The sequence below is a fragment of the Ambystoma mexicanum genome, chromosome 7p, assembly GCF_040938575.1.
Source record: "Ambystoma mexicanum isolate Mex_15411 chromosome 7p, UKY_AmexF1_1, whole genome shotgun sequence".
Taxonomy (NCBI): Eukaryota; Metazoa; Chordata; class Amphibia; order Caudata; family Ambystomatidae; genus Ambystoma; species Ambystoma mexicanum.
The window spans coordinates 626,633,938-626,661,855 of NC_090939.1; the positions used below are offsets into that span (position 1 = coordinate 626,633,938).

Consider the following 27,918-nt stretch of genomic DNA (forward strand, 5'->3'; position numbering starts at 1 on the left):
CCCTCGCCATGTTAGCAGGGAACTCTGTTACTGTTCTTTCTACTTGGATGAGAATTTCAATGCAGGGTAATCATTTCTGCAACTAGAGGCCTTGTAGATCTTTCAGGTGCTGTAGCATTTTCTGCAGCACTCTGTACAGCATTTCCTAAATGGTTAGACTTTGTGATGCACATGTGACAATCCTCTGCCCCTGCCTCTGATGTGACGAGGGTAGACAGAGCCTCCTTCCCATACCACTCCCGGGACCAGTATCACGCTACGTATAGCTGTGCCTGGTCCTCATGGATACCCCAATACACACCTGAAGGCTCAGGTTGGGGCCTCTGTCACATTTCCGTCCCCTCAGGCTATTGCCCCTCATCCTACATTCCCCTCCTCTTCACACCTGTTTTTTTTTTCACTGACCTCCTTTCCTTTAGAGGTCAGCTTCTTTCTCCCATCCTGATGGATGAAGTATCTCCTCCACCTCCTCTTCCCACTTAGTATTTGTTTCCACCTCTCTACCCTCCTTGTCTTCTCTCTCTTAGATGTCATCTACTTCTATTTCCTTGTGATGCCTTATTCCATCAACCACCCCACTCTTCCCCTTGTGAGCTGCAAACTTAGCAGAGTCAACCGTGGGCCTAATAAACAAGAGATTACCAGCACTTGGACACTAGTACTACCTGATCATGTGCATTAGTTGACTGGGCATGGAACTGTTAAATTTGCCAACTGACTCTACTTGAATTTCTCACTCGAACGAGGCTCCATAGACTGAACCCGCATTAGGACGGTCTGCCTTGTTAGATCATTGTTGTTGTATAGTACAGCTGTGTCCGGATCCTTAGGCTATGGTGAACTTCTGAGATGTGGTGAGAGCATTCCATATCTGCTCCATACTGGCCCCTGCGAGCTTCATCGATCCTGGTTTGGGGGTGGGGCCTTCATAACTACTTCAATCTGCCTCTGTGCAAACCTGCACAAAAAGCTTGATTCAGCTTGTCCTCACTGGCAGGTCCCAAAAAGGAAACATCTATTGTGTAGGGGTCTCTCTCCAACAGATACAGGCCTGTCATGGATCTGAAGTTTCATACATGATACAATTCTTGTAGCTGCCACTTTTGAAAGGGTGGTCTTGCTAGTTATGTTCCGCTGAGGGCAAGGGAACACCTCATAACTGGGAAGGTATCCCTGTTTACTTCCCGGGTGCCCTAGCTCTTTGGGGTCCTTGGCTACCTGATTCCCATGAATGTTGAAGAAAGCTTTGAGGTCTCTGCAATGTTGGGTTGTGGGTTTCTTGTCTTTGGAGATGCCAGTGGTCCGGTGATCATCAGAAACACCTAGGCAGGTGATGGACTAGAGAGCCTAGGATCTTCTGTGTACTTCCTCGGGGCCTGCATCATGGAGCGGGTGGTGGAAATTGACCTCCAGGGTTCCTACAGTCCCATGATCCAGCCTCTAACATCTACCCAGCTGATAGTGTAGGGAGCCTTGTCTAAGCCTCCTGCAAAGGTCTGGCCATTTTGTTTCACTGTTTTTATATAGGTGTAGATTTGCATTTTGAAGTGGGTTATTTCTATCTCTGCAGAATGAAAGGCAGGTGTGAGCCCTAGAGTACCGAAGCTGCAATGGCGATGTATGCATAGCAGTTTAATTAGTACATCCATTTATTGCAACAGTCGGCTCCACCACCCAGCTTGATAACTCTGTCCGGCAGATGACCCTGAAAGCACTGAGGTAGCCTCCCCCCAAACGGGTTAAGGTAACTGTCTCCAGGAAAAGTGGGGCAGCAAAAAATCAGGGGAAAAATGAGACTTTCCAATCCCAACTGTTTCTGGGTGCAAAAATCTTTTTTACAGATTCCCGGACTCCGACACAGAAAACTGTCCAAGATCACACAGTATCGGAGTTCAATATAAAAAAGTTAACCGCCAAGCTGGCACCGAATGCCCTTTTTATTTGCCCCCTTGAGGAGAGAGAAGGAAGATTTTATGTTTCCGTCAGGGTACAGGGTCAGTGTGCATTATCAGCTCTGGTAGACACTGGTTCCTAAGCCACTCTACTGTCCAAAAAGGCCTTCGACCAACATAATTCAGGAAGGGGGGGAGAGTCACCAAATTCCCCTCAGACCCCTTCCCAGACAATTCCAAAACTTCAATGGAAATGACATTTCCGTCGAAGGGACTGCGGATCTGGAGAGAGAAATTGGCTGACATAGGGTGAAACACCCGGTGATAGTCATCACTCCAGAGGGCACACCTTGTCTTTTGGGGAATTACCTCATTTGGAGGTAGACTGCATGCACAAGGTCCTCTGGACTCAGACTAACCGGCCAATCAAATTAAAACAAAGTACAAATTATGTGAGTTTGAATGGCACATGCCACATAATTGAACAACGGTCCGGCAAAATAGAATTCCATTTTAGGAACAATCAAGTCCCAGACATCACCGTCATCTCTATAGGAGAACAAACTGGTGATGGGAACCCTTCTCCATTTTTGAGAATCAACCTCCCTCCCAGTTTTTAGTGGCATTCCACACTGGAAAGAAATACTCTGAAATTGTATACCAATCCACAATTAGAAGAAAATCCATGACAAAAGATGATGAAGTTTGACCGACATCCAGATAAGGGGTGAACAGCTGTTCTCGCCAGAGTATGCCTGAATAACGGAAGAAGCTTTATCATCAAAGCATTATTCAGGAAACTCCCAAAAGATCAGACCATTCCCACATTTAAATTGATTGATAAGTGGGAAATGGGCCTGGAAACATTTCACAGGTGTATGCTAAAAAGTACCATTGGCGGCAAAAGCATAGAACATAATTGTTGGGTTGTGAGAGATGTCCCCTCCACCTTTTACTTAAGAAGTGACATTCTCCATCGATTCGCAATTAATTTGGACCTAATTAATAACAAAGCCTGGTCCCGACTGGGGGTAACCCATGGGCTTTGACAACACTGAGAAAGCATTTTGGTCAGCTCAATTGCTGACGTATGCAGTTGAAGTTCAAGTGAGAGAAGAAGTTACAATCCCAGGACAGGTATGAGAATTTACAATTCCCCTAAAAATTAAGCAAGGACAGAACCTCAAAAACCAGGACCCTATATAAATCTGAATTATCATCTCCAACACCAAGGTTTGGATTTACATCCAACACCCCTAGTTGACATAGAACATGACACCATTCGAATATTGGTGAATACAGCAACCCTCGAAGTATCACTTTGGGCGAAGACACCTTTATTGGAATGGCGGTTGATGCCCAACATTATTCTATTGATTTAGGTAATGAGATCATTGGACCAATTCCAAATGACTGCTACAATTTTAACAACGGTTTCCCTCCGGAAAAGATTTTCACCAGGCAAGGGGGCCATTTCTTGGTGTACTCATCCTGCCCTTATGGTGTGGAAGAGGTGACCTGTGACATCAGGAAGCATGAGGTGGTATTCTGAGTCAACAGTGACTCCCTCCCATCCTTGGAGCCATCCAGGTCAACACCATAACAAGAGATCTCTCCACCCAACTGGAGGAACTGCCGAAATTGCCAAGCCCGAGGTCTTTCCAGGCTTTAAGCAGATGGTCGAAGAACAAATCAATCTCGCTGATGCCTGTGAGACCGAGGAGCAAAACCAAAAGCTGAAACAGGTGTTTCTGAATTTTCTGGATATCTTTGCAGTGGATTCATATGATTGTGGACGAACAGAGATACATTCATCCACGATACCCACGGACCCCGAGATGGCTACAGTATTTGTGAAGCAATACTGGTTGCCTCTCACGTCTATGGAGTCACTCACAGAGATTATTAAAAACGTAGAATCCTGTGGGATAATTTGTCCAATCCACAGTACCTTTAACAACCAGGTACTGGGAACACTGAAACCCAATGTCCAATGGAGACTGTGCGCAGACCTTAGGGTGTTAAATAAATGGGTCCACATGTCAAGATGGTCCCTTCCCTATATCGATCAGGGACTGGCCCAGATCCAAGGGCCAAAGGTGTATACCGCCATTGACCTGACCAAAGGTTACTGGACAGTACCCATGAGTAGAGAAGACCAGTACAAGCTTGCCTTTACCACCGGGGAGCAGCAATACACGTCGGCCAGAACCCCCTTTGGACACATAAACTCCAGCAATTAATTTAACTTCTTCCTGCATAAGGCCATGCCCGATTTAGGCGAAAGGGGAAACTTGGCTTATGTAGATGATGTCTTAATCAAGAGCTCAACTCTGGTGGAAAACATAGCTGAAATACACTATAGGGGTCATTATGAGGTAGGGGGTAACCATGCCGCTATTTGCGGCATGGCTACCCACTTACCGGGTACCGGGTCTGGGTTCCTTGAATGAGGAATTACCGGGCCATTCCGACCTTGGAGGGCTTGGTAATTCCTCATTCAAGGAACCCATTCCCATTCGAGCCCCCATAGGGCTCAATGGGAATGGGGAGGGTGCTAAAAACGGGCCCGTTAATAACGGGCCGGTTGTTAGCACCCTGGTCTGCTTGCGGGACCCATTAAGGACGCCTGGTAAAACCAGGCATCCTTAGCGGGTTCCCGCGATCAGACTCGTAATTGAGCGGTAAGGGGTTGACGGCTCTGGCACCTTTACCGGAGCTGTTAACCCCTTACCGCCTAGGTCGTAATGACCGCCTATGTTGTGACCCAGTTGCAGAAAGCCGGAGCAAAACGGTCCTTTCAGAAGGCACATTGGTGCATGAAATCACCCCTGAGGGTCTCAGTCCCCAGGCAAAAAAGGTGGAAGCATTATTGAAATTGATAGACCCTAATACTCTGCAAAAACTAAGAAACCTTCTTGGACTCACTAATTATAGTAGAAAGTTAATTCAAGACTACGCAGAGGTCACCCAACCCTTGGTCTATCTATTAAAGGCCGGTCAATCGTGAGAGGGGTCCTGGGCAATTCGAGGCAGTAAAACAACTAAAGAGAAGCCTTTCCCAAGCCCCTTGTTTGGCTTACCCCATAAAGAACAAGGAGTTCTTCTTGGAGACAGGGTTCTCAGATACCTGCTTAACAGCAGTATTATACCAAAAGCACGACAAGGTAAAAAAAGTAATCTCGTACACGAGCAAGACTTTGTCCGCTGTGGAGGAAAAATTCGATGATTGCGAAAAGGCACTCCTGCCAATGGTGTGGGCATTGAAGAATGACTGCCGATTCATCCAGGGGGAACACATCATAGTGGAGACACCTCACCAACCCATGCAATACTTACAAAGCGACCGAATCCAAACAGGGAATGTAAGTAATTCCAGAATTACTTCCTGGATTCTGTCAATGCAAGGCTTTCCTGTGGAGGTCAGATATGGCCAAAGCAAGAAGAGTCCTCTAGCGCAAGGATTGGCTGACTTGCATGGCTGTGCTCAAGAAAACTGTCCCGAGGACGAAAGTTTAAGGACCAATGAAAATATGGAGGTGTACCTTACTTCCCCGCACAAAGTCTATGAGGAAGACACGTGTCAGGGGATACCCACAGTTAATGTGGATGGATGCTCCTACCATGTTGACAATCACAGGGAAAAAGAACTGGTGGATGGCATTGGGAAGAACTGGGTGAATGATACCCTGGAACCTTCTGCTGAGTACAAAATCGATCCCCGAAGTAATCAGGTGGCAGAGTTGATGGCGCTACATCAAGCCATTCTCACTGCCGTGCAACACCAACTCAAAGAACTGGTCATATCCACTGATCCAGATTATGTCAGGAATGGGTTCGCGGAACACCTGATTAATTGGAAACATCGAGGCCTGGGTATCTCGATGAAACTGATTCCCTGTTGCGGGAAATCCAGGTAGCTGCTGTCACCAGGTACCAAACGCATGCCAATAATGACCTCTTAACTGCCCAGTGGAGTAAAGAAACCCTAAATGCAGATTTGATTACTGCACAAAAAGAGGACCCAATCATTGGGAAATGTTATCAACATATTGAAGACCCCGTGAATTTTCCTCTGACAGAATCCGATTATATCAGGAAGGAGGATCTCTAGGTGTTATTGAAGTTTTCTAAAATGTTCCGAATCCAAGCCAGTTTGTTGCTACGGAGATCCACATCTGGATGTGACCAGTGGGTGGTACCTACCTAATTCCGAAGCCTGATGTTAAGTCACGCCCATGACGCAGCCACTGCCGGTAATAGGGTGTTTCATACAACATTAGAAATCTTGCGCAAGGTTGCCTATTGGCCACACATGGGCCAGGACCTCAACATCTTCTTAAAGGGGTGTCTTGTGTGTGTTCAGTTTCAGCCAAGTTCTCTCACACACAGCTCCCATACAGAAAAGGGGAATGACACTGTCTCGGATTTGCAAGTCGCTTTCATCGAGCCAGAGATTCGCTCCTCTAGAGGAAACAAGTACATGTTGACCGTGACATGCTTGTTTACCAAGTGGGTAGACTGTCTTCCGGCCCTGAATTGTAAGGCGGAGAAATCTGCCTCACTAATGATCAACCATATCTTCTCACATTTCGGCCTACCCCAAAGGATTGAGTTGGACAGAGAGGGTAATTTTACCAGCGAGGTGATGACCAATATGTGGGAGATACTAGGGGTGAAAAGAAAACTCCACATTGCCTACCACCTAGCCTCGAGCGGGGGAGAAAGAGGTACAATAAAACAATTGTGGGCATCTTGAGGAAGTTTGTGGCGGACTCTGGACCTGGTTGGGACATCCGATTACCGCTTGTCCTAATGGCCATCAGGTCCACGCCATCTTCTGCAACCAAAATGTCTCCACTTGAGCTCATGACTGGATGAAAAATGTCGCTACCTCAGCATCTGCTCTATAGAACTCAAGAGCAGACCCTGAGCAACGTGTCCACGACCTATGAGTACATTGAAAATATACGGAAACACCTTAAGCACGCTTTTGCTTACGCTCAGGGCAATTTAGAAAGTCATCAGAAGGAATGGAAGCATACTACGACTTAAAAACTACCAAGAAGGAGTATGAAATAGGAGACAGGGTCTACCTGTACAATTTCCAAAGGAACCAGACCAAGAAGTGGAAGTTCCTCCCCTCTTGGCACAGTGCCTTTGAAATTGTCGATAAAATCTCACTTGTCGCCTATAAGATCTGCATCCCTAAAGGAGAACATACGGATGAGAAATAGGTACATATCAATCAGTTGAAGAGCTGTCACCCTAGACAGGCGCTACAACTGATTGAAGAACCCAGTGAGGGTAGAGCCCAGGAACCATCTGAAGAATGAAAGGAAAGGATAGAAACCAGGATGGAGAATATCGCACATTAACAGGGAGTAAAACAATTCATACTTATAAGAAATGTTCCAAAATTAGAGAAAGAGAATGTTGTCAGATTGTGCATGTCAAATGAAATCAATGTTAACTTTTGGTTGCGATGTATAAACTGTTGTTTGTTGTCAATTTGTAGCCTTATTTACTGGGGAAAGAAGTATTGTATAAAATATTTAACCTCTCTTTTACTCTCGGCAGATTCAATAACTCTTTACCTTCACAGCTGGGGAGTTTGGAGTTTCCAAAAAGGGAGGGGTCGAGGACCAAAACCCCAAAATCCGAAATGAGTGGAGTGCAGACCAGAGCGCCAATCCCTCAGGACAGGAAAAAGAGCAGACGTGCTCCAACGAGGAAATTCATGGAATGAGCCCAAGCAAAAAGATAAATCAAAAACCTGACTCTCCCCCTGCTCTTTTCTCTCAGTCACCTGAATCAAAGATCCAGGGGGGGGACTTTTGGGGTAAAAAGACAGCCCCAGAGCGACAGATGGAGAGGCCATGCTAGGCCCCATTGTCAGAGTGAAGCTGGCTAAGTGTGGAGTTCCATTGAAATATAAAAGCCAGTACAAAACAGTGATTTCAGCATGAGGCCTAGTGAATTAGCAAGAATGGGCCTCCCTCCATTTTGTTAGAATGTACAGGCATTCAGCCGAAGAAAAGTGAGACTTAGAACTGGAATATTGTTAACTGCGTCCAGTGAATTCCAAAAGACATGAGGCATTGCAGATGCTGACTTCATGTAAATACCCACTTTGATAGATTAAAAACTGCAACAGTGCACATAGAAAGAAAATATACATTTTAAATGCTGGGCATTTGGAAGCTAAAAAGGGGGAATGATGAGAGGCCACCAGGGGGCGCACGGATGGCAGTCGCATAAAAGTGCTGCTCCGTTACCCAGGCCGCTTAGAGTGAACTTGCCCTCCACTTGTAGCCCCCCCTAGGTGAGGAGTGGACCCCCCCGGCGAAAGCCCAGAAGAAATCGCACCCGGCAACGAGGAAATCCAGCTCTCTCTCTCCCGCTTGCCGGCGTGAAGCAAAACCAAGAGCGAGGAGCGAGGATCAGAGGAACGGTGCCAGAGATTCAGCAGTCCTGGGACGTGGAGGGGGGCCGTCTGGTTCCGGTACCCCTTCCGGTTTTATAGGTGAGGAGGTGGGTCGGATTCTGCCTCCCCTGGTTACACGGGGCCATTGGCGGTGCTTCGCTACTCTCCCATCCCCCACCAGTACTGAGTGCACGGGCCTGGACTAGAGACCCTGAGAGACACGGCAAGGGCTCCTTAGAGTCTCCACTGGACACTAAAGTCAGCAGACACCCGGCCCCTTAAATTGGGACTTGCAGCCTGACCACGAGCTGACAAAATGGGTGAGATGGTGTCGGAGTGAGGGATGTCCCGGGCTGCGTGGTGAATAAGGCCTGCACAGAGGGGGATAGAGGACCAAGCAAAGTCCTGAAGGAAAGCGCCTTGGTCTGGTGCAGTGTGCCGCGTGGCACATCTGGGCCCCGGGGCTGCAAGGGCCATTTTACTTCCCTCCTGCTGGAAGTGGCTGTGAGCTTGAGGTGCCACTGACCAGGAGGGCCCGCCAGCTGATGGGTGGCTGGATCCAGACGACAACGAAGGCCTCAGAGGGGAGAAGGGTGCCAGTCACACACATCAAATGCCCTGTTGGTGAGGGCCCCCAAATCAAGGGGCGTGTGTCCACCACTAGGGGTGCTGAGTCGAGGGGTGGTGAGCTGGCCGGAGGGGCCTGGATGGCCTCGGAATAACAGTGGTGACCTGCAGGTGGATCTCCCGGTGGTAACAAACAGGTCTGGATCAAAAGGTAGAGACGGTATACGAACTGTGAAGGAAGGAATGTGGCACAGACCCACAGGACCACGCCGGTGACCCCAAATTAGACTGAAAGAGGGGGTGCATCACGGGAGGTGAGGGCCCCCAGTTCTGGGGCATGTGCCCGCATCCCGGGAAGTGGGGCTCCAGAAGGGTCCTGCTGCTGCAGTGCAAAGAGTGGAACATTGGTGATACTGGCGAACCGAACCCCACATGACACCCGGAATGGCCCTTGGAGTAGAGCTCCTAAATAGTGGAAAGGCAGAGACCCATTGGGGAAAGGAAGTGGGCCTGGTGTCATATTGGCAGCTAGAGGTCGGTGGAAGAGGTGTGGGCCCCCGAGCACAGGGCATGTGCTTACCTCGCCCCCGGAACATAGACCTCAATCCCTCCCGAGAGGTGGCAGAGTTGAACATTCCCTTTGGACGACGGTTTCCCAGTGAAGGGGATCCCGTGGAAAGGGAAGGGCCAGGACAGACTGTACCATTTGACAGAACATAAGAAGGAGTGTGACCTCATTGGAGCATCCCAATCGGGCCCAAGGCTATATGGAGGCCAGAACAAAGCTGGTCTGATTTGTGTACTCATGCAGACCGGATCCCGCAGCCTGCCCAGAACCGCGGAAGATGGCGACAGGGGGAGGGGACTCGATAGAAACTGAGAGTGATATGGCATCCATTCTCGACGAAATTAGGAGTATGAGGGCAGATATATGTGGCAAGGTGGACAAGATCAATGTGAGAATGAATAACATGGAGGAGAGACTACAGGTGGATGAGCATAACCAAACATCATTGGACACTCTGGAGACACAGATGGACAGACGGATAAGTGAAATCGAGCTAAGAAAAGCAGAAATTATCTTGAAGATGGACAAATACGAGAATCGCGAATGGAGAAACAACCTACGTTTCTTTGGGATAGCGCAGGCAGATGGTGAATCAGAGAGAACCCCGAGGAGGGCCATACACTTTATCAGTAGGCTCCTCTTTGAAGATGGCTCCATTGATGAAACGAAAATAGAGAGTCCACAGAGCCAGGGGTTCGGGAAGGGGCCAGAGGTCGGTCCTGGCCTGTTTTCATAACTACCCAGATAAACTCAAAATTCTGGAAAGGGCGAGGGCTAAGGGGCCTGTGGCGATGGGTGAGGCCAGGATCACAATTCTTCAAGACCTGTTGTCACTGACCCTCGCAAAGAGAAGAATGTGTCTCCCCTTGACGAGATGGCTAAACGAGAAAGGAGTTTGGTACAGATGGGGATTTTTGTTCTCAATTACCTTTGAATTGGAGGGCCTGAAGTACCGGCTCGCTTCGGAGGACGAGATAAACAAAACAATTGGGGAGCTGATGGGGGAGATGAGAGGGCCTCGGGCTTGCAAGGTGAAGGTGGAGTGGACAGACAATGGCGGATTATGGGCCCTCGAAGGAAGCGTGTCGCCGGATCAAGGAAGTTTCAGAAGCTGAATGCCCCCCTCGCTGGCACACCCTGAACACTGTGCTGGCCGGGGTTGAATGATGGCCGCAGTTGATTGAGGGGATGATCGGTTGGTCATCCTGTTGATGTAAGGAGTACTGAAGGTCTTGGGGGACCCTATTTCGGTGTCTCATTACTGCAGCTGGGCAATCTGGGATCAACGGATCCGGATTCAGCTGTAAGTTTGGAACGCTAGTTGAAGTCAGGGGCATGAGTGGGGGCATTGGGGATTGAGGTGGCATGAGCTGGGTCCTGGGTTTCGGGCCTGCTTGGTGCTTCGGCACTCTTCTAGTGAAAGTAACTTGAGGAGACTTGGCGCCTAAGGGGAGGGGGGGATTTTTGAGGGTTATGGGGGTTTTGGAATGTCTTGATTCGACACCGATACACGCACATTTCCGTTGTCAGAAGGCACAACAAGGAGGGTCATCTCCCAGGTGGTTAATGAGGTGGGAGACAAGATTGAGGTATGGCTAACTGGAGGGGGGGATTTTTGAGGGTTATGGGGGTTTTGGAATGTCTTGATTCGACACCGATACACGCACATTTCCGTTGTCAGAAGGCACAACAAGGAGGGTCATCTCCCAGGTGGTTAATGAGGTGGGAGACAAGATTGAGGTATGGCTAACTGAAGGGGGCGTGATGTGGGGGACAGCCTGAGGGTATGCACGCTGAATGTGAAAGGGCTCAACTACCCGGCCAAGCAGTCTCTGGTCACAAGAGAATTTAGAAGATCAGGGATAGATTTCCTATTACGCCAAGAGACTAAATATTTGAGGGGTGAAGAGCGGAGGATCCCCTGTGGTCTGGTGGGGGTAGAATACTGGGGCTCGGGGATAACGAGGAAGGCTGGGGTTGGGATTCTGGTCTGAATGGGGCTCCGACTGGAAGTCATGATGTGGAGAGAAGGGCGGTATTGATCTCGGGTCTGATTCCGGTACTCAGGTTCACATTTGCCACGATGTACGCCCCCAATGAAGGTCGAGGGAGGTTCTTACAGAGAACCCTGGAAAAAATAATGAATGACGGAGGGGGTCAGTTCATATTGGGAGGAGATTTCAATGCCTGGAGGGATAATAGTTTGGACCGGCAGTCTGGGCGCCCCGGGGAACAGGAGCCCCAAAATCAGGTGGGTAGGGAAAAGGGAATGATGATGAAGCTCTACGGGATGCAGGATATATGACGGTACTTCCACCCACAGGATAGGGGGTTCACCTTCTATTTTGCCCCACATGGAACTTTGACGACAATAGATTTCCTTTATATGTCTAGGGACATATGGGAATCCGCACCAAGGTCAACCATCCATCCTATTAGTTGGTCTGATCATGACATGTTATCGGTTGATATTAGTTGGGCTGGACTTTGTCCCAGGGGCTCGAAGTGGAGGTGCAACGAGTCTCTATGGAAGGACCCTTGTTCTAGGGATGAGATGGAGAAGGGTATCACAGAGTTTTTTTAACTAAACGACACAGGGGAGGTCCGTAAGGACATTGTGTGTGATGCAGCGAAGGCTACATGGAGAGGGATACTGATTAGAGAAGGGGCTTGCAGAAAAAGGGTGCGCACCCTTATAGAAATAGGATTGAGGGACAAAGTAAGGGTTTTGGAGGAGCGGTGTCATGATGCCTACCCCCAGGGAACCAGACCAGGTCCAGCAACCCCGGAAGCAGGCATCAAGTTATTTTGAGCAAGCCCAAAAACCCCTGCTAGGGGCTGTTTGGGTGCGGTCTTGGCGCCTATGGCGCCAGGCTCATATGGAGAGTCAGTCCTGGCGCCATAGGCGCAAGGCTCATAGAGTAGAACTTACCTGATGCAGACCATGCTGCAAGCTTACCTGATGCAGATCATGCTGCAGAGCTCCAAGCCAAAGGAGGCTTGGAAGGGACTATTTTACCTAGGGACTATTTTTTTACTCGGGTGGGGCTGGGGAGGATTACTTACCTGGGACTACTTTGGAGGCTATTTAAACCACACCCGAAGAGCAGCACACGCTTCGCGTTATTCTGCATCCAGCAGCGTAACGCTCACTGTGTATGCAAGCCTGCATCCTGCCTTCTGCCACGCCCGGCTCGAGTCTGCAGCTCCTAGAAAAAGGGAGGAACAGAAGAGGTTAGAATAAGAGCAAAACCTTCGATCCTTACCTGAATTCCGGATCCACTGCGCCTTCGAGCTGGAAGAAAGAAGCATTTTACGCGCGCCGCCTCGCCTGCTGCAGCGCTGCACTGAACTCACCGGCCTTCGCAGCATCCTCACGATCCACCGCACCCTTCTGCACATTCCCGCCGCACTCTGGCACCTAAGGGGAACACAAGAACAGCAAAGGTGAGCCAAGGGAATAAACAGAGGCAATAGTAACTACCCCCATAGACTTACCTGATTACCGCCGGGAGTACTATTCCTCTTCACGGGTCGGCGCAGTCTCCATCGCATCCTCGCCGTACCCTGGCCCCTAAGGGGAACAAAAGGACAACAAGGTGAGACGAAAGGACAAACAAGGGGAACTCTTCTCACCACAATAGACTTACCTAATTTTACCACCGGAGGCATTATTCCCCGAACTTCATATTTTCTCTCCACACCTGAATAAGGGAGCAAGCCACAGGTTACATTCTGGCCTTATTTTATTGAACTGTGTAGGATAAGCCAAATCCTTACCTGAACCTCGTCAGCTACCACAAGGAACTCTTTGCTGGGATCAAGCTGCAAACTGCAAGGAATCGGACAAGAGTGAAAGTCAGACATGTGAACTCTTACGAACTACATACTTTTCGGAGTCAATATTGTTCTGGAACTCACCAATTCCTTCGAGCCAGTGAAGCAACTGGTTATCAACGCGCCCCTGCGCTCAATGCATGATGGAGAGCTCATCTTTTCAAACCATCAGGTGAGACTGTAAGAGGGGACATCAAAGGTGATCTGTGGGGAGAACAGCGGGGGTAGGGGGATTTACGCTCAACTCCACGGGTGGTTAATTCCCTTTCTCCATTTGCAGAAGAATATTCCTATGGGCCAAGCAAACAAAGCTAGGTGGGCCAGTCCAGTCCGTCATCTCGGCCCTACGTGTCACATTGGTGGAGACCACAGCTGTCCAGTTCCGATCGACGCCTCTGTGGGAGCCAGGTGAGCGTAACAAGCGGGCGCAGTTGACTAGAGATGGCAGGGGGGACCTCATCCAGGAGGCAAGGGGAGTGAGGGAGGAACTGAGAATCCTTGAGGAAGGAAAGATAGTTTACAATCTACAATTCTTGAAACAAAAGTTCTATGAGAAAGGGGATAAGGCGGACGCTCTCTTGGCAGCTAGGTTAAGGGGTCAGCGGGCAGAGAGGTGGTTCGCGGAGGTGGAGGGAAGGGGGAGGACCCCTGAGGGCACAGAGGAAGGAATGCAGGTGGCATTTGCAGTTTTCTGATGAGGACCTGTACAGGAGTGAAGGGGCAGTGGTCAGTGGGGGAATTGGGAACTATCTGGCAGACTCCAATCTCCCCCGACTCACGAAACCGGAATCAGAATGCCTGGAAACTCCAATCACGGGGGATGTAATTAGGTCGGCTATTGGGCGGTTGAAGTTGGGTAAGGCTCCGGGGGAGGACGGCTTCACACCAGGATTTTATAAGTCCTTCCTTCCAGCTCTGCTCCCCTTCCTAACAACATTGTTTAATGACATTCTGAATACAGGGAAAGCACCAGACTCTTTTACATAGGCTCTAATCACGGTGATACCGAAGGAGGGAAGGTATCCCCGGGTGTGTGGCTCTTATCGTTCCATGTCCCTATAAAATATAGACGCCAACATTTACGCCAGAGTACTAGCCGTAAGGCTGTAGGGACACCTGCCGAGATTGGTCATGAGGAAGACGCTACACTTGATTAATGAGGTGGAGGGCTGGGAAATCGATCCCACACTTCTCTCCGTAGATGCCGAGAAGGCCTTTGACAGGGTGGAATTTTTTTTTGGGAGGCAGTACTAATTAAGTTTGGGGTAAGTAAGGGTCTCATAAGGGGTATTATGGCGCTCTACTCCTCCCCCAGGGCATGTGTCGCTGTGAATGGGGGATACTTGGGGTGGTTTAGATTGGAAAGAGGGACAAGGCAGGGGTGCCCGCTCTCCCCAACGTTATTTGTCCTACCATTGGAACCACTGGCCAACAGGTTGAGGGAGGATGGTAGAATTGAGGGAATTAGGATGGGCGAGAAGTTGTATAAGGTAGGGCTGTACGCGAATGACATGCTCCTCCATCTGGTAAACCCATTGACATCGGTCCCGGCAGCGGTGGAGCTGATTGAGGAGTACGGCACCTGGTAGGCTTTAAAATTAATAAGGGCAAGTCGGTACTGACATAAATAAGGACAATGATCTGGGGTGCATTAACCCATTGGGCATGGAGGTCAGCGTGGGGTCTTTGAGGGTTCTCGGTATCAATGTCACAAGAGAGCTTGAGGGTTTGTATGAGGCCAACTTACCCCGCTAATGACAGCCCTGGAGAAAGACCTGGGAAAATGGAAGGGGCTGACCATCTCTTGGATGGGACGGCTGAATGCGCTCAAGATGGTAGTCCTCCCAAAGATTCTGTATTTGTTCCAGATGCTGCCTATTCAGATTCCCGACCATTACTTCAGAGTGACAAAGGGGACTCTTTTATGGTTCTTGTGGCAGGGAAAGAAAGTCTCTAGGGATGTCTTGAGTCTTCCTAAGGAAAATGGGGGTGTTGGGCTCCCAGATATATATTTATACTACAAGGCCAACCAGTTAAGAGTGCTGATTCCACACCTTAGGGGACAGAGGGACCTACAATTGGTGGGACTTGACAACCATTACTTAAGGCCTGCAACGGTGGGAGAGTGGCTATGGGTGCCCAGGGCAAAGTTAATACATAGGATATGTGAGCACCCAATCCTGGGAACTAACTGGAGTATCTGGCGACCAGGTAAAGGGATGTCTGGGGTAACATCGTGGCCCACACCCATAGGCCATCTTTGGGTGCCGGGAGTTCTGGACGAATTCCCGGATCCCTCCAGATTCCAGTCATGGTATGAGGTGGGCCTGGAAAGGATCAGACAATTGTGGAAAGGTGGGAGATGTATTACTGTAGTGGAACTGGGGGAGGCCCTGGGGATAGGTACACTCTCCCCCTTTGAGTATTTGCAGTTTAAGGGGGTCTTGACTAAGGAGTCATGGCAAAGTAAGATACAGAGGGAGCTCGCCCCCTTTGAGAGACTACTGGGTACATTTATGGAGTCCAAAGTAGTGATTGGGATGATGTATTGGGCCTTCGTGGATACAAGAAGGGGGTCAGTGGATGGAAATGGCAAAGGGACATGGGGATGAAACTGGACCCGGAATTATGGCAAAGGATGTGTCGGGGGGCCTTCAAGACCTCTGTTTCCTGCCAATATAAACTACACACCATAAAGCTATTACACAGATGGCAATATGACCCGGTTAAGCTGTCAAGAATGTATCAGGATGTGAGACCGCTGTGCAGGCATGAATGTGGAATGAGAGCCAATTACTGGCACATGTGATGGGGATACCAGGAGGTCCAGTCCTATTGAGATGAAGTTTTGAGCTGGATCAGGGATCTGGAAGGGATTAATAGAGTGAAGGCTCCCATGCTGGTCTCTTCGGGTAGGGAGAATACGTTTGGGTGCTGCGTATGGTGCACAGCCTTCTCCTGGCGGGAAGGGCGTTCCTGGCAACACTTTGGCAGGGAATTCAGTTGCCGGGGAAGAGGGAATGGATTAACGTGGCCCAAAATATATACGTGATGGAGCGGATAACAGCGGCCCTCCATGGGAATAATGGACCGATGGAGGCAGAATGGTTGTACTTCTGTTCGGCATACATACAACAAGGCGTTAGAAATATGGCAGGGGATTAGGGATTGGGGGGGAGGCTGACCCCCCGAGTGTTGGAAATGGGAAGAAACTATACCTGAACTGGAATTGAAATATGACTATTTGCAAAAGAAATCTGAGAACGGCACAGTATGGGACTAAGAGTGGAGGATTGGTCGGATCAGGAAAAGGATGGAGGGAGGCGGTAGGAGGTTTGGGGGGTGAGGGGAGTGTTTTTCAGTTAAAAGCAGTTAGTGGGATTGTTAAATTGCTACTTTGAGATGTTTGTATTGTGGTGATTTGCAATGTGGCTGTGTAGCCTTGTTTCTGTTATGTTTACGAAAATGTCAATAAAGCCGAATAAAAATAAAAAGGAGGAATGGCTGCCTTACATTTGAAAAATAAAGTCGAATGACACATTTCCTTCATGAGGAATAAAGAGACTTAATTTCAGCACATAAAATGACAACATTTATAGGGAAACCCCTATTTCCTTTTTGTAGAATAACCACTGGTTCCTATGTAACTGTGGCCTATCTGTGTGCACTAGATTAATGGTGAATCTACCTCTATTCTAATGTAGTAGAAAAGAAAGATTGTATTTATGAACTTCAGAACTAAATATGTTTTTTTTAATTATTATTTTTTGCATGTTTTTCTATACAAAAATAATGGCAATCTAACAGAACAATTACATAGGAAATACAACGCCTAACACAATAAAAACAAAAGGAAAAGTCTGGAAGGACTTGCCGGGAACAAAGGAAGGAAATAAAATGAATTTTCAATTAAAATTGAGATTAGAATTAACCTAGCTAACCCAACACACGATTCAATCATCCAGAGGAAGTAGTGGCAACATCAATAGCACCAGAGGTTCTTCAAATGCTAATTTTAATTTGGTATCTCTGACCAGACCTTATCCCTTTATTCATGTAAGGAATCCTCTGTATATAACAAGTCACTGATCCCTTGTTCGGATACCCTTGCTAGTTCCGAAAATATAATTATTAGCATTTTAGCCAATGCAATAATCTATGACGTCTAGTGGGTCGTCATCAATCTAGACCACAGCTCCTGCCTTAGGATGTGCAATGTAGAATTTACAAATCCACCCAAGCTGTCAATTTGGAGAGACAAGAAACATGGGCAACTCAGCACAAGATGGAGGACATTTTCGGCGTCCCCTGTGTCACACATTCTGCATACTCTCAGTTACTTAGGTATTCCTAGTTTTGGAACCAGGTATTCTGAAGTGGGAAGGCATTGTAATCAAAATCTTAGGTACCAGTGCCTGAGTTTCACAGAAGAAATTCTCACCTTGTAACCCCTTGGCACCTTTATTGGCATAAAGAATTGCTCCTTACCATCATATTGCTTGAGTCTACTAAGATCTTGAAAATCCATTCTACCATGCCAAGCAATTATCTTCCTCTTCACTATTACTTCTGATTCAGTCGGTAGCAAAGTTAGGTCTTCTCTCATCTGATTTTACTTTCTTTAGGTAGGGATTCAAATCTGCTGCTAATAACGCCATAAGAAAGGACCCTAGGGCCGACTTGTCCGCTCATCCATCATTGGCCATTAGGGACAGAGACCTCCTCATGGCCAATGTCAGGCCCAATTCCAGTCTAATAGCACTGACTGGTGTTGAAAGTGGAAGGCCTAGAAATCGTTTGAGAATTTTTGCTTTGCCATTGTCGAAGAAATTCCTGTTCCTTATGTTTAGCAATTCGCAACCATATAAGACTATTGGTGACACTTTGGTTTTATAGATCTCGATAAGGGGGCTTTGTAAAAAGGCACATAGTTTACTTTTAATGCCTAACAGCAATGAAATACAAGAGCAAATTTTCCCATCTAATCGTGCAATCAACAGGTCTCGATGTTTCAGTACTGAGATCGGAAAACCTAGGTAGCAGATGGAAGTAACCCTTTTAATAGGAGTGTTACTGAGAGACCAGGTGAAGTGTTTATCTTCTTACAGGTGGAGGCGATCATAATAAATGATTTACTTGGGTTTATCTCTAAGTTGTTTGATTTTAGATATTTTCTAGGCCCTCCCGCTGTCTTTGTAAACCTGCTTGAGTATAGTCCATCAATATAAGGTAATATGCATAGGCGAGACACCTTACTTTCAGATTAGGTAAACTGGGGACGAACTCACCACATTCTATAAACTTCTTCCACAAATCCTCCAAGTACAAATTGAATAATGTGGGTGCAAGCACACAGCCATGGTGCACACCTCTATAAAGCGGGATCTTGAGAGATAGTTGCACCGACATATTCAGCCTTACCTTAGTCGAGTTATTTGAGTATAATAGTTGGATCAGTGACAGGAGGCCTGGATCTATTCCCGACTTAATCAACTTTTGTCTTATGATGTTGATATTATCAAAAGCGGCCGACAAATCTATGGTGGCCACAAACAGTGCTGTTAAAGTGAGTCCACTAATGAGTATTCCGCCTCCTCTCCTAAAACCTGTTTGAAGTGGGTTTAGGATATTGGCCCTTTCAGCCCACCTAGTGAGTTCGCCCAAAGGTAATGTCACAAAAATGTTTGATGTTGTATCAATCAGAGAGATGGGTCTATAGCATGATGGATTCTCTCTCTCGCCCCTTTTAAAAATAGGAATCAGCGTTGAACTGGCCCAGGAGGGTGGACAGGTATAATCATTCATAATGTGGGTAAAGAGATGGTACAGAATATCTGCCCATAAGGGCGCGTTACTTTTGATGATGCCATTTGAGACACCATCCGGGCCGGGTGTGTGAGAGTTGTTGAGTTTATTGATAGTAAATTGTATATCCGACTGATCGAAGAAAGGTTTTAGGGGAGGACGCACAGACTCATTTTCCATCCTTGTCTTCAATGTCTTTGCTGCCAATGACTGCATATTTGTCAGAGGAAAAACTCAAACCATCTCTCTTCTTACACTCCTGAGGACTGGTGGAATGACTGCTTGTTTCCCTTGTTGTTCAAAATCCACCAGATCCCACGAGTGTCCCCCTTGGCTATTTTGTTCAATAGAGCTTGAATTTTCTCAATGTATTTCTCAGTACGATGAACTTGACGCCAAATTCCCAATTTTATTTCCCCCTTAACTTTGTCCTCCAACTCTGTTATTGAACATTTCGTCAACTGTCGAAGTTCCCTTCACAAATGACATTTACACCTTTGGATTTCCCTATCACAGGTGTAATCGGTGCTGGATAGAGCGATGTTTGATTGGACAGGCAGGTTTACCATCCTCTGTTTTCTCAATCTTGACAGAATTTCAGGGAACTTCATTGGATCAGAGTGCAATATCTTCTTGTTAGGGAAAGATTTCCCCACCATTTAGACAGATCTTAATTCACTGAGTTTACATTGGTGCTATATTGTGCTGCTCTGTTCCCATGTACGGAAATTACAAGTGACCTCACCTTAGACACCTCCGCCATATCCCCCGAAAGCCACCCCCTCAGTGTTAGATGTAGCATTGCGTGATCACTCTGAGTTGTCCTTACAATCTTAAAGTCAACAACCTCCTCCACATCTATATTCTTAAAGAAAATGTAATCAATAAAAGTTGTAGCCAGAGCATTTGACCATGTGGGAATCCCTGCATGCGCCCCCCTGAAGAGTTGGTTTGATTTCACAAAAGACCAGCTTGACAGAAAATTGAACCATATTTTTCCACAGCTAACTTTTGCTTGACAGATGGGAAAGAGGGGTTGACCCCCTGCCTGTCGTCCAGCTCTTCCCAGTCTCTGGGCCTCATTACGACCCTGCCAGTCTGGTAACAATGGCACCGGTAGGCTTACCGGCACCGTTGTTACCAGACCGGCAGAGTAGAAGTTTGTGGGCCAGATGCCCTCGCGCCTGCCAGGTCTGACCTGGCGGGCGGAACGGCATCCGCCCGCAGACTTTCACGCTAGTACCGGCTCTGTTATTAACAGTGCCAGTGCTACCGTCATCCCCATTCCCATTGAGTCCTATGGGACTCGAATGGGAATGGGGAGTGACATTTCCCAGTTCCTGGCTTCACGGACCGCCAGGGCTGTAATGCCCGGTGATTCCCTAAAGCCAGGCACTGGAAAAAAAGCACAACTCTGGCGGCAGCCTGCCATTTTTATCGACACGCTACTGCTGGGGTTGTAATGAGGCCCTCTGTCTGTAATTAGGCAGCTACAGTTAAAGTCTCCTACTATAATGACTACCCCTGAAGGATGTTCGCCAGACCATGTTGTTAAATATTCTCCAGATCATAGGTAACTTTTTCGGCATCCATACATAGGGGATTAAAGTAAACTTTTATCACCAATGTAACTCTTTGTTTGTGGAATTCATTGACATCACAGATCATTGTAGCTAGAAACGCCTCTGATTTGGCTGAAATTTGCTTATGGGAATGACACCTCTTGACTTTCACGGATGACAGGAGGCCACCCTTTGGCCTCCCTAAGTGAGCCGTCTTTGCCTGCAGCGAGTGAATCAGGAAGCCGTCCGATATTGGGTTATTCCTAAACCATGTTTCCTGAATCAAGATGATGTCAAAAATATCAAGGAGCTGCTTCCTAGTGGTGGTCATAAAGGAATTGTAGCCCTGTGAGTTCCAGCTTGCTATTTGTAGAGTGTCCCTAGAAGCCTTGCCTCCTGCCATCGCAGATGGGAAGGGTTGCTGCCAACTTGAATTTTCCGGAGGCTGAGACCCAGACGGCCTTTGATCTTGGTCGAAGTACCTTTTTATGGTGATTTTAGATCGTGGGTAGGGTTTTGGGGTGTTCCGCATGTGCTGCTTGGTAACTCTCAAAACCATTCAAAAGAAACGCTTCCTGATGACCAAACACCAATCTTTCAATCAGTTTTGACTCAAAGTGAACTGCACACTTTCCCAGATACTCTCTGTTGAATAGATAAACACATTGTGTATCCTCCAAGAAATTAAATTTAGGTCGGGCATAGATGCAATTATGGACAACACCCTCTGTCAATTTAATGGAATATGCCTTTCCCCCTCAAAGACTGATTCAAAGATCAGAATCTGACTCTCATCCTTGATAGCCTGATCCTTTAGAACAGTGGGGGAGTATTTGGACGTGGACTCTGTGGGGCTCAACCCAAAGGGTAGCCGACCCTCCCCTCGCCTGGAAATTTTAGGGGAGGGTTGCTGTGTTGACAGATTTATTCTATCTGTGTCCCTCAATGCTGAAAAACACTTAGTGCACTTTGAAGAAATTCAACTCCGGGAAGGCTTGTCGTTGCGGTTCGACATTGACACGAGTTTGATCTTCACTTGACTATGGGCCTTAGCTAGAGGGGTCGACCTAGGAGACGGGCCAGTGATCAAGTTATGCTTTCTCCGAGGATCCTTTGTTGGTCTTCCAGTTGTTCGTCGACTACCATTCGTTTCCACCTGTATCACGTCAGACTTTACAGGAGCCGTGTCTGCCGCTGATCTTCTAGCTGCAGCCATGATTTTTCTTAGAATCATGTGCGAGCCATTTCTCCTTTGCTTGATTTTACTTCCGCTTTCACGTTTTTAGTTTTCTTTGCCATACTTTGAGGTCTATTTGGTGCAGAAATTTCCACTTGCGCACCCAAATGTCCAGATAGTGTCCAAAATGTATCGAAACTACTTAAAACGGCCAATGACAATGAGGAGGCCCAGGTACAATGTCTAAGGGTTCTCAAACCCCAAAGCGTAATTCGCATAATAACTACTTTTTTCTTTTTTCATCCCTGGCGGTTTGCCATGGCATCTTTCACAACGCCAGGGACACAGACGGCAAGCGTAATGCAACGCTTACTATTTCAAGTTACTATAGCTACGACGTAGGAACATATCAATACGTCCTTTGACTTGCTATGTAAACACTGCCTTCTAACTCTCCGGTGCTTCTGATTAAAGTAGGTACGCTCTTCGCTACCATGCTGTTCACTTTGAAGTTCCTGTTGGCTCGTGTGATTATTTCTGCATTCCTGTTTAGACTTTCACCCTGTTTCACAGACTCCTGTTGGTTACATCCCTTATCTCCCTCCTGATCAACTGCTGCTAAACCTAGGCCTGTTTCACTGACTGTCTTACGGATATGTTTGTACTTGATTGCTCGCAAGGTAACTGACCACGGCTTCTTTCACGGATTCCTTTCGGATACGTTTGTACTTTTCTGTTCACAAGGTAACTGACCAGGGCTTGTTGCACGGACTGTAATTAAGCCTTATTCTACTCTTCCTAGCACCTTGCCTGATTGCATTTACTTGTTTTCTGTGTTCCTATCAACTATGATTGAGTGTGGGACAATTGTTTAACCATTGTGAACTATTTTACTTGGTGTATGGACTTTGGATGCTATGCAGTAATTCTGTTGGGGGTAGATCCCACTAATCACTAACACTTCCTCGGTTCCCATCCTTTTCTACCATCCTGGAATTTTGTCCTGGATTATCCATTCTTTCCTTCTCACAGAAAATCGAGTCTTCATACTTTAAAATCAAGGTTAGTGTGCTTCCATTATTGTAAGTTCCAAACTGTTATCTCATATCAGAAAACTGTGGTAACACTGTCCTTTCTCTTTTCTTTCACCAGCTTGGCATCTACTGGCATGTTCTTTCTCCCAGCTTGGTGTGTACTTGCTCTTTCATTTGAATTGCGGTGGTGCCCGTTCATCCAACGGGCAGCACGGTGTGTCAAAAGAAAGGCTGTCCTGATTTCAGGAGACCCTTGTTGGGTTTGAATTGTGATTGTGGAAATAACCAACCAGAATCTCTCAACCAGTAGTTCTATCCAGGCAAACTGATTCCAGACACGTGAGTTCTGACAGTAGAGAACTTTGCACCGACAAATAATGTCACAGTCCTCCTGTCCTCACTGCCAGTATTGTTCCTGCATGGACTATGTAGACTGCACCCACTCTGCAGCCACTACGCTCCGCTTCGCGGACTATGTGAGTTTTTGCTGAATTAGGTCCACCTTCAATTGACAGCCCGGAAAGACAGTCCAGCAGCAGAAACACACCAGCAGACTGTGTAGGCTGCACCCACTCTGCATACACTCCTAAATATCCCATAATTATATTTGTATCCAAATGACAGGAGAACATCAGTATAAATAAAGGTCAAAATCATTGAAAACTGAAGGGCTGAGAACGAAGGCTTAAGTTGGTAAACCAGCCTATTCCACGCTTGGTGTGGGATACCATTCAGCAGCAGCTGTCTCTGGAGACAGCCACCATCCTAGATATAATGCTAAAATGTTACATATAAGCAAATTCTGTCAATTTAAAGCTGTATTTTCTGAAGGATGGTTGCAGCTGGTGTGTTTCCCACTATACTGAAAGGTCTGTGCCTTTGAAAATTTGAACTGAAGACCTTTGGCTGAGGACCCCTAGGAGAAGAAGGTCTTTTTGTTAATTTATCTGCTAAAATATACAAAGAAGTAGATTGAAATTATGGGATTTACACATAACACGGCCAACAGAAATGGCCATTAAGGCCAGGTTCCCCATAAAGTGTGCATTAGCTCTGGACAAAGGCCCTTTGAAGCTCAGGAAAAGAGGGTAGAATAAACATTGGCCAGCCAGATGTCCTGATCTGGTCATAGAAGAGAAATGAAACTGGTTCGGGTGATCAGAAACAAAACCACCTCTCATGTAATGCATTGCCATATGTTTAACATTGAACACATGTTCCTAAATAAAAAGAGAATCTTGTGTCCCAGCAAGCCCAGCAAGCCCATCCCAGGTTCACTTCAAAGGGGATAAAAAGCCAGTTGGGACCTTGTAAAAACGAACATTTTGTGATGTAGATAACTTAAGTTATGATCAGAATTATGATTCTGGCATTTTCATAAATCTGAGGAATTGGAAATGTGGATAGAGTGATAGACGGTGAAATTAATATTGGAAGTATGTAGTGTCAAAGTTGTAACTATTTCGGCACAGCAGCAAACCGTGAAAAAAAATGGCTTCGCCCAGGAAGGGCGTGCCAAAATAGAATTTGTATTTTCGCCTCGCCATAAAATGTAGAATGTGAGATTTTCAGAACCCAAAAAGGTTAAATTCACTTGTCATTTTGGGATGACAAATCTTTCTCCTCCCTCAGCCTACATACATATCTCCCAACTTCTGGTCCTATCAGCAGTCAGTGAGCGTCTTGGTGGGAGGTGAAAGGCGAGTGCTTGTCAATCCTTAATGTGGGAATTATGATAATGTAGGAGTGTCATCAGCCCTATAAGAGGTCAATTTAGCATCAGAACAGGGCTTTTTCCACTTGATTCCGAGAGGTAGCTTGCTGCCGGACTCTTGCTAGGAACAACTGGCAGAGAGGCCTCAATCCTTGCATTGGAGACAGTGACAGGGAAATCTAGAAGCTAGCTGGGACCCAATCAGAGGAGCCAGAGGGAGTCTGGACGCAGGAGAAAATCCTTGACTGAAGCCCTTGACCAGATCTCTGCTGTTCCCAGAGGAGCCCTGCTGTTTTTCCCTGACCAAAGCCTCCCATGTAAGTAGAGATATCCTAAATACCATGAAAAGTGTGAAAGGGGGCAGCCTGGGGACCTGAGCAGCCTTTCTGGTGTACGCAACAATGTATGCAGCGGGTAATAGGAAAAGAAAGAGCGACGTGGACAGAGATTCTATGCAGACCCAGCCGGCGACCCCTGACTTTGTGGGTTTCAACCCCCAGAGCCACATCTACCCTCGTAAGTGAAGTCTGTTCTTTCGGACACTGGTGTTCCCCACCGGGGTTCGATCTCATCTTGGAGGCATTCGCCTTTACATCGACCACCCTCAAATAGGAGAATCCCGCAGCCCAGCGAACTTGAGGAAAGTGTTGATCCTCAAAAAATAGCCTCTCTGGTGTGCAAGCAGTGGAAACTGTACAGTGTAACTCCTTTGTACAGCTTCTCTCACACGCTTCTCAATGATTACTCGCGATATCTGGCAGTGTTCATCGCGGCAGAGAAGCAAAAAGGCATAGCCGTGGATGTGGGCATAGATCTTGATGTTAAAGTGAGTGTAACCACACTTTTGGGGTTCAAAGGCCGAGAACGTGACCCAGGAGCAATCTTAATTGAGCTTTTGTCAAAATCACAGTTTAGCGGTCCAAACTCAGAAGCTAAGATTGTATGGACCGGCTGGTTCTGCTGTACATTTGGAGAATCTGCGTTATTGGACTTCTTACCAGAGATGTTCACCTGCCTGCCTTTGTTTTTGGTGAATGGCAACACAGCTTTCACTGCAGTACTTGGGAGCTGGTTCAAAAAGAACTTTGACTGCTGTATTAGTGACTTTGCCATCAGTTTACGTGACCTTTCATGGATGGATGCCATGTGGACTGGCTATGACGAACAGGGCCAACTGATGTGCACAGAACTCCAATTTTCTGTACCGATCCAGCCACATAGCTTTAACATTTCCTATGCCATCCATCCTGAGAAGTCTGAGCCCTGTGGAATGATATTCACAAGAACGCAGACGAGGTCACAGAGGAAGAGGTTCAGTTGTTCTTGAACTGTCTGTATTCACACTTCTTCCGTCACTTCAAATTCCATCTGTCGGCTACGAAGCTGGTGAAAGTCTCCACGTATGTGGCTTCAGCTCACTGTGATGGCAAGGTTAAGTTCCAGTTGTAACAACAAACAGGGTTACGTTGTTGCGGAGAAGGCAAAAAAGGGAGAGCACGGACAAGCCGTTGGTTTCCTTTTAACCGTTAAAAGGAGATTGAACGTGGTAACACAAAAACAACGGTTTTATAGGAAAAAATATTTTATTACTCGATATATCTGAGTTAAAGCTAAAAGTGCATATCCTCAAACTTGAGTGCAAAGTATAGCAAAAAAGTGCGGCAAATCCAACGGCGTAGGTACATCACTGTTCCGAACTGGAGATTGAATTCTGTGGCTGTATGATGGTGGTTCAACCTGGGAGAGGTTAACTGTACGTATTCTGTTGTCCTGTGTTGTTGTTTTTAATATTTTTAACCCAGATGAAAAGAGTGTGCCTTTTTACTTGAGCTTCACCTCATCACCCCGGCCTTCTGGCCCTTTTATCTGTGCATTTCCAACCGCAGAAATTTCTCTGCTTTCCTGTGACCTACATGAACTATTATTAAAAATATTAAAAACAACAACAGAGGACAACAGAATACGTACAGTTAACCTCTCCCAGGTTGAACCACCATCATACAGCCACAGAATTCAATCTCCAGTTCGGAACAGTGATGTACCTACGCCGTTGGATTTGCCGCACTTTTTTGCTATACTTTGCACTCAAGTTTGAGGATATGCACTTTTAGCTTTAACTCAGATATATCGAGTAATAAAATATTTTTTCCTATAAAACCGTTGTTTTTGTGTTACCAAGGTTAAGTTCCAGTGCAGTGATCATTTTACCCGGTGTTGGCATTACTGACTGAGCTGGCCATCAATCGAATACCGTATTAGGCTCCGCCACAATTGTCCTTTCTACGCAATACTGAAGTGAAGATCTGAGCAGTCCTTCCCATTCGTTTGGACCGTTGGTTCAGTCTATGTTGTGAACTGTGTGCTGTTAACTCGTATGTCACAAAAGTCAATTATGTTTAGGAGCTGCTCCCAAAGTTCATCCAGTTCAGAGTTTCCAGTTTCAGCTTGTTGCTGAGTTGCTTTCTGAGGGCTGATTGGCTTGGTGGTTGTCAAATCTGCTCTTTTGAAGATTTCAATCAGAAGTCAAAGAGCCTGCACTAGATATCTGTAATCTGAGTGTGCAGAGTATTTTTACTCATTTTATCTACAAGGCTCCGATCTGTTCATCATGGCACTTGGATTGTTATAAATTGCTTTGTTTTTTCACTCAACTCGTGCACCGGATTCGGAGTGTTTGACTTATTTTTTCCTCTGCAGGTTTTTCAGAGATTTATGTTTCTGGTTAAATATACAATTTTTATGTTCAATCCTAAATGCAGGCCGTGGGAATTTTGCCTGGTGTGATTGTACATATTGCATGCACCTTCAAAATGCTGATACTAATTCTGAGGTAAATTAAGCAAATAAATGTTTCAAAGGTTTTTTTAAAAAGTGTGAGGGGGAAACTTCCAGCTTTAATCTCCAACTTGCATAGCGGGTAGGGGGGTGATACTGGGAAGGCCCTTGGCACATTGTATGAAATCCAATTCAATTTAATTCCACTATAGAAAATCACCCTATCCATTTAAATTGAATTGTGTTGAGAACAGCCCGCCTTAATCCTTTCCATTAAATTGTGGGGAGGGTGAAGCTGTGTAGATCCTTAGCGCATTGAATTGAAGTTAAATCAATAAATTCCCATATAAGAAATCACAGGTTGAGTGTTGTTAGAATTCGAAACTAACAAAGTTCATGCACAGTGTGTTAGAGCTGGTATAGACAATAAAGGCTTGGGTGACTGTCCTTCTGAAACTTCTGATTCCTTTCCCGAAGGGGGGTGTCCATAATCCCAAAATAAGTAGCCCTAAAACGCTGCTATTCAAGTGAATGTAGAGGGTGCAAAACGAAATTGCCCA

At 46.7% G+C, this 27,918-nt stretch overlaps 1 pseudogene; it reads left to right on the forward strand.

Annotated features, from left to right (window-relative positions):
• The first annotated feature begins 9,731 nt into the window (after positions 1 to 9,731).
• On the forward strand, positions 9,732 to 26,032 carry LOC138525969 (centromere protein L-like; annotated as a pseudogene).
• Positions 26,033 to 27,918: the final 1,886 nt, after the last annotated feature.